The following is a 13,009-nucleotide window of genomic DNA, read 5'->3' as shown; positions in this document are numbered from 1 at the left end:
CAGACGCCCGATTGTGGCATTTCTTTTAAAGCCCTTTATGTGGTGTCGCTCAGACGCCCGACTGTGGCATTTCTTTTAAAGCCCTTTATGTGGTGTCGCTCAGACGCCCTACTGTGGCATTTCTTTTAAAGCCCTTTATGTGGTGTCGCTCAGACGCCCAACTGTGGCATTTCTTTTAAAGCCCTTTATGTGGTGTCGCTAAGACGCCCGACTGTGGCATTGCTTGCTATTTGTTTCATAAATTTTTATACTACCATGTTATTGCATTTTTATAAATAACTTGCTTGCACGTATCTGAGTTTCATTGTGACTGACGTCATGAGCTTATAATATTTTTAGCACATCATGGTTATTTTATACCTGTGTTCATAATGTTTGCAAGTACATTCAAAGTACTCACTGGCTTGTCCCTGGCTATTGTCTTGGCCAGATTTTCTTGCACGGAGAGGAGCGACGCGATGCCAGCCCCGGAACCCACTCAATGGAGATAGCAGCCTTGCGAAGATAGGAATTAACCTGGTCAGCTGTTCCCGTGGGAAATGGAGTCCCATAGACACTGATGTTTCACAACCCGCTTCCGCCATCAACCACTAGAAACCATTTGTTGTACTCACCGGCCAGAATGGTCTTGTGCTACATATTTTGTATTTTGCTTGGAATTTCTGTATCAAGTTGGAGCCTCATCAGCTAATAGTAATCCTGGGGCTGATGAGCACGACGGTCTTTTCTGGAAATTTATTACCCGGAAAACCGGTCGTGACAGACTTGGTATCAGAGTCAGGCTGACCATTGGCTAATCCTATCTTAGCCAGGTCAATAAACCTAGGCAAACCAACCCACTAGACCTTAGCCAAACCCCAGCCAAGCTTCTCATGCAAGATAGCCACACAGTGACCCAACACCTTTTTGGCAGTCGGTGCCCAACCTATCAACCTAACCTGTCACTCATGCGCCAGTGACTGGCCCCTAAATAGTCCTTTCTCGCAAGCGTGCGAAGGAAGACTCCGTCCCCTTTTTCTTATAAAAAGGGAACGCTAGCCTCAACCCAGCACAGCACAGTCGCTACCCCAAACCGAGCCGCAATGCCTGGACCTATAGTGCACAACGAAACCACAGCAACCAACCTTGGAGGTTTTGTGACCGTCCTCGCAAACCTCACCCGTCGTGCCTACGCGTTATAGGAGCCACCAGAATATGTTGTGTATCAAGGACCCATGAGCGGTGAAGACCGCCAATTCTAGGCCACTGTGCACATCTACGGTAGGGGTCTAGCACCCGAGCGCCCCTACAGGTTCACTGGAAGGACAACTTCCTTTGAGCCACAAGCCATCCAGCTAGCCGCTCGAGAGGCTATAGTTCATCTCAGGCACTTGTCGCCCAGAGTTAACTGTCGCTCGTTCCACTACTACCCCAGACGTGAAGGGTATGGTAGACCACCCCAAGTTGCCAACGGAGATCACGAGACAGACCCCACATTGTTGCACCTAGTGCGCTATGTAAGTGCACTAGAGGCACTGTTCGACCAGATCACCATTGATCTAATCGCAGCTCGTGGAGAGCTGGTTCGTCGAGCCCCGGCGAGAGGAGAAAACGAGCCCAACGCCGACAACCCAGTCGTGCTGTTTGGACAACTGATCGAGACCCCAAGATCTGCCCCAGCTATCGGCCAAGGTGCTGCGATAACCCCAGAGGTGCTTCGTCGCATTTTGGGAGCACACTCCAACGGAGTTGTGGCCAACAATCCCCGCAATGGTCATCATCACTACCCCGACCCTGCAGTTCCCCCGCCATCTCCGACTAATCCCGGTAGTGAGACACGTGGAGAAGCCTTGACATCCACCAGGCACGCCCGTTTAGACATGAACGAGGTAGACTAAGCCGTATGAGTAGCACCAAGTTTCAATGTATCCTTGCTTTGTAATCATGCGACCGTGTATTTTAACGCAGCATGTCTTTGCGCCTCTGCTTTAATAGTAGCCTTGCATTTTTGGTCAGCGCATAGCCGCATATTTTCCGGGCACGACTACCAAAACCAACCCGACGACAACCACAGTAACACATCTCTTTATGAGATATGTGTATCTCCAACACTGACCTGACCTTTGGAGCTAAGCTGGCAAATTTATTACCTTTCACCACAGTAAAACGACCCGGCTCCATTGCTATATAAAGACCACCTTGTGACCTTACCCAACAACCCTCACCTTGTGCACCACACTCACACTTTTTCCTGTCATGCCGAGCCCCAGCATTCATCTGAGAACCCCAGATGCAACCCCAGGTAGCTTTGTCAAAATATTGTGGGATTTTACCCACAGTACCATGGGTTCTACCCAGCCACCTCAGTACGAGCTGTTCAAATCGAGGATCACCCCATCCACCTCAGAATATTGGGCAGCAGTACACATTCCTCCTGTAGACCCCAACCAAGATCCAATAGAAGTTTCCTTCGTGGGGAAATCTATGCCAACCCCACACCTGGCCATAGAAGCTGCTGCGAAAGAAGCGATTGCTCGTCTTCGATCCGCAGTACCCTATGCCCGCGAACAAGGATATTATTACTTTCCGAGTCGTGCAGCACCCGGAGAAGTAACATCTTTTCCCGGTGGACGTATTGAGAGAGACCCAGTTCTGGCCAACCTTATCCAGTACATCATTGCTCAAGAGCATTTGAACCAGCGAGTGATGGATTATCTCCAAAGCCTCGCAGATTTAAATCCTCAGATTGCCATCGGCAGACCACTGAGACCCGACCCGGAGAGACGCATACATCGACTGGTTAATCCACTTCCTCCGATAGAAGAGGAGTGTATCCCTTTACCAGAGACATTTTATCAGGACCCCAACCAGTTACCATATTCATTTTAGACGTCGCTATTGTATTTGTTCCTTGCAACATTTATTTATGTGTGTGACTTATGCGTGATACCCTGAGTTTGTACGACGAGTCAATTATTTGGCTTCTACTAATGTGTGTAGTTTTTGTTGTGGATTATGCTCCTAAAAATTAACTGTTTTTCCCTCGCGAAATCCTGGAGTGAGACTTCTTTTTCCTGAATTGCTACACCTGCCACTTCACGATGCGGATTAATTAATTTCACACAGCACCACGGCAGCAGTCTCACAACCGCTCGAATGCATATGGAACTTTTGTTTTTTACAACGGCTCTTAGCAAATCTTGAGGACGAGATTTTTCTTAAGGGGGATAGTATTGTGACACCCCAAAAATTTGGCCTTGTTTTATTAAATTAAAATTTTGCTAGGAATTAAAACTTTGGATTTCTGAGCTCCATTTTGATTTTTAAATCATTTCCTTCCCTGTTATGATGAGTTTTTCCCAAAGAGAAAACTTTTCAAAATATGTTATTGGACTTGTTTAACCTATCAAGAAAAACTTTCCTTTTATCAGTATAACTAATTAACTAAGTTAATTGCTTGATCTTTACCTTCTTGAAAATAGTTTTTCAAGGTTATATGGCCATATTTGAACTACAACCATTTGATAGATTAACTTAAAATTTCCACAAAAATTTGGAGATGTCATGTGATGTTTTTAAATCACTTTTATGCAAAAATATATTTCATTCATGAAATATTTTGAGCCCTACACTCAGTTTTTCTTCTCTGGTCCAGAGTGCATTTTGCACTACAACCATTTTTTATATTTCTTTAAAACTTCTACCAAAATTAGGGGAGGTCAGTAGGAGCATATTATTCCATTTTGTGCAAAAATCCAGGGTTGTTCTTTGAAAATATTGAGTGAATCAACCTCATTTCCATTCTGGACCAACTTGATGATTTGTACAGCAACCACCATTTTAATTGCTCCTATATCCATGATTACTTTTTCTACTGGTAGTCCCCCTTGCCAAACCCTTAAGTCCAGGAGCATGCACCCATTCGATTAATTTTGGTTCATGAAATAATGCCATTTATTTCCTGTCCAGAATTGAAATTCTGCTAGACTTGCACTAACAAGTTTGTGCATTTCACCAACTAACATCACCACCCTCTCTTTCATCCACAGAGACACTGATTTGGAGATTTTGGCCACTCCAAGAAATGCCTAAGTGCCCTTAGCATTTTGTCAAACACCATATGGGCATGATCTGTTTTGGCATGAATTTTTGGTTTGCACTGTGAACCTGATCTCCTGACCAAACCAGCTTGTCTACTGATCCCCTTGCAAGCCATAGCCTAGAACTGCTAATCCTCAGCTCCAACCAAGCCATCTAGCAGGCCAGGGCATTTCGCCGAACAGATGGTCGGCGTGCTCTGGGCACGCCCAGAGCGCGCATATTGCAGCCGCGCACACGAGCCGACACGCTGGCCCCCACGGTTTTGGCTCGCTCTGCAGCACCTCGCCACGCGCTACCCTTCTCACCGCAACGCGCCAAGCAGCCCCCGCCACGCCCGGCAGGCCAAGAGCTAGCCGCCGCCGCCGCCGACAGCCCCTGCTCCATTCAGCGCCGCCCAAGCCACCCCGGCTCGCCACCTGGCCCCGGCACAGCCCGAGCTCATCCACACGGGTGTCCGCTAGCGTTCGTCGCCGAGACATCGCCCTCGCTACAGAGAGACGGTTCGCCGGAGAGCTTATCCCCACCACCGCGGAACCGACCTTGGCGCGCTATAAATGGACCCCCCGAGCTTCCCCGAGCACGCAGGCGACCTTATGCTACCCCCATGGCGCTCCCCTTCCTCGCATTCGACCCGGGGAGGCCTCCTTCCTCATCTCCGGCAACTCCGGCCGCCGCCACCGCCCCGGCCAATCCGGCACCTCCAGTACCTCCCCCTCTCCGTTCTCTTCGCCAGGAACTTCCTCATCCTCCCATGAACCTTTCCCACTACTTGATTTTGATCGGGAACCATCGCCGCCACAATGTCACTTCGCCACCGAAGCTTTCCTCCGCCGCGGAGCTCGCCGCCGGCAGCTCCCTCCACCTCCAGCTACCCTGCGACCACCGGGAGGACCGCACTGGAGTGGCGGATCCATCCCCGCCCTCAGGGCCCCGTGAGGAGCCGCCAGTCGCCGGCGACAATCGCCGGAGCTCCTCCTCCGCTCAGGACAGAGGAAGGAGAGGGAAAGAGACTAGTCAAACCTGACTAGTGGGCCCCCTGGACCCACTGTCAGCGACCCCGTGCCTGTCCACGTGGGATTAAGTGAAGACGTAATCCGCCTAGTACGTTTTCCCCACTCCGAAAGCGTATTCCCCTCCGAAACGTTTTCTTTTCTGTTTTAATTTAAATAACAAATTTGACCAGAACTTTGACTGGCTATAACTTTTTAAATATAACTCCAAATGAATTAATTATTTTTCCTACATCTCTCAAATATTGTCTAGTTTATTTTAAGATTTATTTGAATATTTTCCAAACAACTTTTTTGTACTGTTTTTGAAATAGGTGTTATTTGCATATTCTTGAAAATATGATTTTTGGGAGAGAAAGAAGCTTTCAAAAATTTTGGAGAGCACCCCCCACCTCTCCACACCATGAAGGCAAGCATTCTGAACCCTGGCATAATGTTTTTGGTGTGTTATTTGACACGTTTATAACACCACCTTACTTCGGAGGACTTGTTATTTCATGTGACATGATCATTTGCATGGAAGCATATCAGTGATTCCTTGCTGTTGGAAATGAATATTATTGTGATGGTAATCCTCCTCATGTGCCTTGCATGCATGCCGGAAAGGAATCCGGGAAAGCCTCGGCCTTGGGTAGGCGTGAGCTTGTCGCCGGTCCCCGTCGGGACGGTTATGTCCGATATGGCATGGTAAGGTACATTGAGTGGTGATTTCTTCGGTTGAAATATATTTGTTATACATGTCATGTAGGGAACTCATAAGCCTCCTGAGTCGGCCATAGATCGAGTCTTGTTCCGGTAACCCCCATACTTGTTTTCGTACTGCCACTGGTCCCTACCGTAGGTGGGGTATGGTTCAGTAAGTTGTTAACCCTTGTCTTGGCACACACCGTACAGAGAGGCCATGGTGGAAGATACCGGTTGTAGCCGGTAGGCATGCCACCTGGTCCGGGGGCATGGGTGTATCCGGTTGGGACCGAGAGGGGGGCACCCCTTAGAGCGCGCGATAGAAATTTGATCCCATGCTACGCGAGGTTGTAGCCTCCCCACTTAGAGTTTTGCTTAACATGTGTCATGGGTGATTCCAGACACGAGTGAAAGCTGGTGTGTGCAAGTCAGGTGTGTTTCAATTAAAAGACCGTAGACGGAATTAGTCCGATGGACTAAAGGAATCCGTTACTCGTGGGTAAAGAGTACACTCTCTGCAGAGATATTAAACCTATTCGAATAGCCGTGTCCATGGTTAAGGATTACAGTCTGGGATGGGTCAGGTATCGGTCTTAGTGTCGGTCTTCGGAGGTGAAACGGTTAACCAGAAATGGAATTACTACTCGTGACTTGTGATATCTATGATTATTATTATTGTTGACTAACCCGTGATATTATTGTTATTACCGAGTATCTCTGGGATGGTTCTACCTCCGGGATATTCATTATGATTATTTCTTTTAAAGCCCTTTATGTGGTGTCGCTCAGACGCCCGACTGTGGCATTTCTTTTAAAGCCCTTTATGTGGTGTCGCTCAGACGCCCGACTGTGGCATTTCTTTTAAAGCCCTTTATGTGGTGTCGCTCAGACGCCCAACTGTGGCATTTCTTTTAAAGCCCTTTATGTGGTGTCGCTAAGACGCCCGACTGTGGCATTGCTTGCTATTTGTTTCATAAATTTTTATACTACCATGTTATTGCATTTTTATAAATAACTTGCTTGCACGTATCTGAGTTTCATTGTGACTGACGTCATGAGCTTATAATATTTTTAGCACATCATGGTTATTTTATACCTGTGTTCATAATGTTTGCAAGTACATTCAAAGTACTCACTGGCTTGTCCCTGGCTATTGTCTTGGCCAGATTTTCTTGCACGGAGAGGAGCGACGCGATGCCAGCCCCGGAACCCACTCAATGGAGATAGCAGCCTCGCGAAGATAGGAATTAACCTGGTCAGCTGTTCCCGTGGGAAATGGAGTCCCATAGACACTGATGTTTCACAACCCGCTTCCGCCATCAACCACTAGAAACCATTTGTTGTACTCACCGGCCAGAATGGTCTTGTACTACATATTTTGTATTTTGCTTGGAATTTCTGTATCAAGTTGGAGCCTCATCAGGTAACAGTAATCCTGGGGCTGATGAGCACGACGGTCTTTTATGGAAATTTATTACCCGGAAAACCGGTCGTGACACAAACATCATCGGAGACACCTGTAGAGCACCTTTATAATCACCCAGTTACATTGTGATGTTTGGTAGCACACAAATTGTTCCTCCAGCATTAGGGAGTTGCATAATCTCATAGTCATAGGGACATGTAGAAGTAATGAAGAAAGCAATAGCAACATACTAAACGATCAAGTGCTAAGATAACATAATGGGTCAAGTCAATCACATTATTCTCTAATGATGTGATCCCGTTAATCAAATGACAACTCATGTCTATGGCTAGGAAACTTAACCATCTTTGATTAATGAGCTAGTCAAGTAGAGGCATACTAGTGACACTCTATTTGTTTATGTATTCACACATGTACTAAGTTCCCAGTTAATAAAATTTTAGCATGAATAATAAACATTTATCATGATATTAGGAAATATATAAATAACAACTTTATTATTGCCTCTATGGCATATTTCCTTCATAGATGTGTCATGCCGCCGCGTGCCGTCTTGAATGGGCCCACCATGTCCAGCCCCCAGACGGCAAAGGGCCAGGTGAGGGGGATGGTCTTGAGTGCAGAAGCCGACAGGTGTTGCTTGGAGCTGAAAACTTGGCACCCTTTGCAGTGTTTGGCTAACTATTTGGCGTCTTCCAAAGCAGTCGGCCAGAAGAAACCATGGCGGAAAGCTTTGGCGACAAGTGATCTTGAGGCCGCATGGAGGCCGCACTCGCCTTGATGGATGTCTTTGAGGATTACAATGCCCTTCTCCGGCTCGACGCAGCGCTAGAAGATGATACGTCTCCAACGTATCTACTTTTCCAAACACTTTTGCCCTTGTTTTGTACTCTAACTTGCATGATTTGAATGAAACTAACTCGTACTGACGTTGTTTTCAGCAGAACTGCCATGATGTTGTTCTATGTGTAGAAAAGAAAAATTCTCGAAAAGTCCTGAAAATCCACAGAATCACTTTTTGGAAAATATAAAAAATACTGGCAAAAGAATCAATACCAGGGGGCCCACACCCTGTCCAGGAGAAAGGGGGGCGTGCCCCTCCCCCTGGGCGTGCCCCTTGGACCTCCACCGACCTCAACTCCAACTCCATATATTCACGTTCGGGGAGAAAAAAATCAAAGAGAAAGTTTCATCGCGTTTTATGACACGGAGCTGCCACCAAGCCCTAATCTCTCTCGGGAGGGCTGATCCGAAGTCCGTTCGGGGCTCCGGAGAGGGGGATTCGTCGCCGTCGTCATCATCAACCATCCTCCATCACCAATTTCATGATGCTCACCGCCGTGCGTGAGTAATTCCATCGTGGGCTTGCTGGACGGTGATGGTTTGGATGAGATTTACCATGTAATCAAGTTAGTTTTGTTAGGGTTTGATCCCTAGTATCCACTATGTTATGAGATTGATGTTGCTATGACTTTGCTATGCTTAATGCTTGTCACTAGTGCCCGAGTGCCATGATTTCAGATTTGAACCTATTATGTTTTCATGAATATATGTGTGTTCTTGATCCTATCTTACAAGTCTATAGTCACCTATTATGTGTTGTGATCCGACAACCCCGAAGTGACAACAATCGGGATACTTCTCGGTGATGACCGTAGTTTGAGGATTTCATGTATTCACTATGTGCTAATGCTTTGTTCCGGTTCTCTATTAAAAGGAGGCCTTAATATCCCTTAGTTTCCACTAGGACCCCGCTGCCACGGGAGGGTAGGACAAAATATGTCATGCAAGTTGTTTTCCATAAGCACGTATGACTATTTACGGAATACATACCAACTTTACATTGATGAACTGGAGCTAGTTCTGTGTCACCTATGTTATAGCTATTACATGAGGAATCGCATCCGGCATAATTATCCATCACTGATCCATTGCCTATGAGCTTTTCACATATTGTTCTTCGCTTATTTACTTTTCCATTGCTACTGTTACAACTACCACAAAAACCCCAAAACTATTATATTTACTTTTGCCACCGTTACCTTTATTATCATACCACTTTGCTACTAAATACTTTGCTGCAGATACTAAGTTATCCAATTGTGGTTGAATTGACAACTCAACTGCTAATACTCAAGAATATTCTTTGCCTCCCCTTGTGTCGACTCAATAAATTTGGGTTGAATACTTTACCCTCGAAAGCTGTTGCGATCCCCTACACTTGTGGGTTATCAGAAGACTCCAGTCACGCTGCGCCTGATGAGCTCTCTGTTTACAATTGTGTAGGCACCAGCTCGGTGTTGAACTTGTCTTGCTGAGATCTCATCAGTCGGTAGCTCCCTGTTCACCAGAAAGTTGAGGATGGGATGGGCCCATCATGGAGTTGCGACTTCTTCTATTGCCAACACGGCTACTGCGACTAGGGCGGTTGGGCTGGGAGGTGGTGCGTTGGAGTCGGCCACCGCCTGCTATATCATTGAAGTCCCCGGGCCGACTGTTGCAGTCCCCGAGCCGGGTTCTGAAGTCCCCAGGTCAGGAACGACCAGAGAAGTCCCCGAGCCGCCTGCCGCAACCCCCAAGTCGGATCCGACTACGTCGGGGTCAGGCGGCACGAAGATAGAATCTGATTCTAGAGACGGCTTGACAGACGGCTTGAGGAGGCGCTGAAGGGTGACGCCAGTTGGTATTGGTTGCCGAGTGGAGCCGATTCATGCCAGGGCATCTACTTGCTCGTTGTCGGCCCATGGCACATGAAGTAACTCACACCCTTCAAAATATCCACTGAGTTGCCGAACAAGGAAACGGTAGCTCGCCATGTTTGCATCCTTGGCGTCCCAATCACCGGACGACTATTGGACCACCAAGTCAGAGTCGCCATAACACAGGATCCGGCGGATGCCGAGTTCTTTGGCCAGCCGGAGCCCAAGTATGAGCGCCTCGTACTCAGCCACATTGTTGGAGGCGGCAAAATGGATTTGCAATGTGTATCTGAGCTTGTCGCCTTTGGGAGAGGTGAGGACAATGCCGGCTCCCAAACCAGTGCGCATGTTGGATCTGTCAAAGTGCATCCGCCAATGGATTGAGTTAGGTGCCGGCGGCAGGTACTGGGTCTCGGCCCAGGCGACAAGGAAGTCGGCCAGCACTTGAGACTTGATGGCGGTGCGAGGCTGGTAGAAGATGGTGTAAGGAGCCAGCGCAATGGCCCACTTGGCCACCCGGCCAGATGCATCTCGGCTGCCCATGATCTTGGCAAGCGGGGCAGTGCAAACATCCGTGATGGGGTGCTCTTGAAAGTAGGGCTTGAGCTTCTTGGTGGCGAAGTACACGCCATATCACATCTTCTGGTAGTGGGGGTAATTCTGCTTTGAGGTTGAGAGTACTTCGCTCAGATAATACACCGGCCTCTGGACCAGCTGAGCTTTGCCTTGTTCTGGGCGCTGAACCACGATGACAGTGCTAACCACCCGGCTGGTTGCGGCAATGTACAGGAGCATAGGAGCTTTCTCAGTCGAGGCCGCCAGGACAGGCGGCATGGTCAATATCTTCTTCAGCTGGTGAAAGGCTTCGTCCGCCTGGTCGTTCCACTCGAAGTGAGTAGATTTCCTCATGAGTTGATACAGGGGGAGAGCCTTCTTCCCTAACCGACTGATGAAGCGGTTAAATGAGGCTAGGCACCCGGTGAACTTCTGGACGTCCCGCGGCTGGGTGGGAATGTACATCCTCTCTATGGCCTTGATCTTCACCGGGTTGCATTCGATGCCGCGTTTAGAGACCAGGAAGCTAAGGAGTTGTCCGGCTGGTACCCCGAACACGCATTTCTCAAGGTTGAGCTTGATCTGAAAATGACGCAAGTTGTCAAATGTTTCCTTGAGATCTTCCAGCAGGGTGCCACACTTCTCCGTCTTCACCACAATATCGTCTACATAGACGTGGGCATTTCTGTCGAGTTGCTTGAGGAGGCATTTCTGCATGCAACACTGAAAAGTGGCGCCGGCATTTCTTAGGCCGAATGTCATAGTTAGGTAGCAAAAAGCTCCGAATGGCATGATGAAGGCGGTCTTCAGGCGGTCAGCTGGATCCAACTTGATCTTATGGTAACCTGAGTAGGCATCTAAGAAACTCAACAGCTCGCATCTGGCTGTGGAGTCTATTACTTGATCAATCCGGGGCAAAGCAAATGGATCTTTGGGGCAAGCTTTGTTGATGCTGGTATAATCTATACGCATGCGCCTTTTCTTGTTCTTCTTCAGTACAAGGACCGGGTTGGCAAGCCACTCTGGAAAGAATACTTCCATAATGAAGCCGGCTGCCTAAAGCCGGGCTATCTCTTCACCAACAATTCTTCTCTTCCCTCCGACAGTCGGTGGAGGGGTTGTTTGACTGGTTTTGCATCTGCTGGGACGTGTAGCTTCTGCTCAGCGAAATCCGTCGTAACACCCGGCATGTCCTTGGGGGACCATGCAAAGATATCCCGATTCACACAGAGGAAATCGATGAGCTCACTTTCCTATTTGCTATCCAGGTTTGTTCCTACAACGGTGAATCTCTCCGGGTGCTCCGGGTCCAAAGGTATCTTATTTGTTTCCTTGGCCAGCTGGAAGGAGCCCTGAGCTTCCGACTCCTTGGGATCAGGCGACAGGTCCGACTGCTTGCCAGCCATTGCCACAACCCGGTCAAGGATCTTTTTCTCAGCAGCAATCACGAGGGACTCGGCCAGCCGACTATTGGCTGCAGCGCAGACGGAGGATTTCTTGTAGTCTCCGACTATGGTGATGATGCCCTTGGTGCTTGGCATCTTCATCTTGAGGTAGACATAGTGGGGCACGGCCATGAACTTGGCCAGAGCAGGTCGGCCAAGTAAAGCGTGGTACGGGCTCTCTAGATCCACCACCTCAAACCAGACTACTTCATGACGGAAGTGATCTTTGACTCAAAGAGAACATCTATCTTGATCTTGCCGATTGGTGAGCATGAAAGGCCGGGTACAATGCCATGGAAGACGGTCCGACTGGGCAAGAGCTGCTTCGTCTTGATGTTCAACTTCTCTATGGTGTCACGGTACAGGATGTTGATGCTGCTTCCGCCATCAATCAGGACTCAAGAGAAACAAGCAGCCTACCGCTATGTCGCAAAGGTGGTATCCAACACCAAGGCATAGGAGCCCGGAGAAGGCATCACCTCTGGGTGATCAGCTCGGCTCCAGCTAATGGGCTTCTCTAACCAGTGCATGAATTCTAGGATTTTGGAGGCGACTGTGTTGACGTCTTGGTGCTACTGGTGCCGACTGCATCTGTCGTCAGCTTGGCTGGTGAAGATGACATAGGCTGCATGCTCTTCAGGGAACTCGTCTTCTGGGTGAGCGGCCGGCTATTGGGGAGCCGGAGGAGGCTGACCAGCAGGTGGAGGAGGCAGTAGTCCGTCACCCTCGGAGATCCGAGTGAGACAATGATACTTCCGGGTTATATGGTTGGACGGCTTCGTGCCGCTGTAAAATTTGCAGTGGGCATCAAGGGTTTACTCGTAGGAGAAAGCAGGCTGCCAAGCCAGCTTGCCGCCCTTCTGACGCTTGGGTATGGGCTGCCCTTCTGGATGTTGGCCGGCTGGTGGATGTCGGCATCGGGGCCTTACGCTTGTTGTCGTTCTGATGCGGGCGCCGACTGGTGTCGCCAGCTGGCATACTTGGAGCCGGAGGGAGCACCTTTCCAGAGGTGCCCACCCAAAGCTCTGACTTCATCGAGGAGTCAGCAGTGGTGTACTTGTCTTCTATGATCAGTAGCTCATTGAGTGTAGCTGGCTCATCGCAGAGAAG

The sequence above is a fragment of the Triticum dicoccoides genome, chromosome 6B (genome assembly GCF_002162155.2).
Source record: "Triticum dicoccoides isolate Atlit2015 ecotype Zavitan chromosome 6B, WEW_v2.0, whole genome shotgun sequence".
In the NCBI taxonomy this organism is placed as follows: Eukaryota; Viridiplantae; Streptophyta; class Magnoliopsida; order Poales; family Poaceae; genus Triticum; species Triticum dicoccoides.
The sequence above is the reverse complement of the archived record's forward strand: the minus strand, read 5'-3'. Positions refer to the sequence as shown.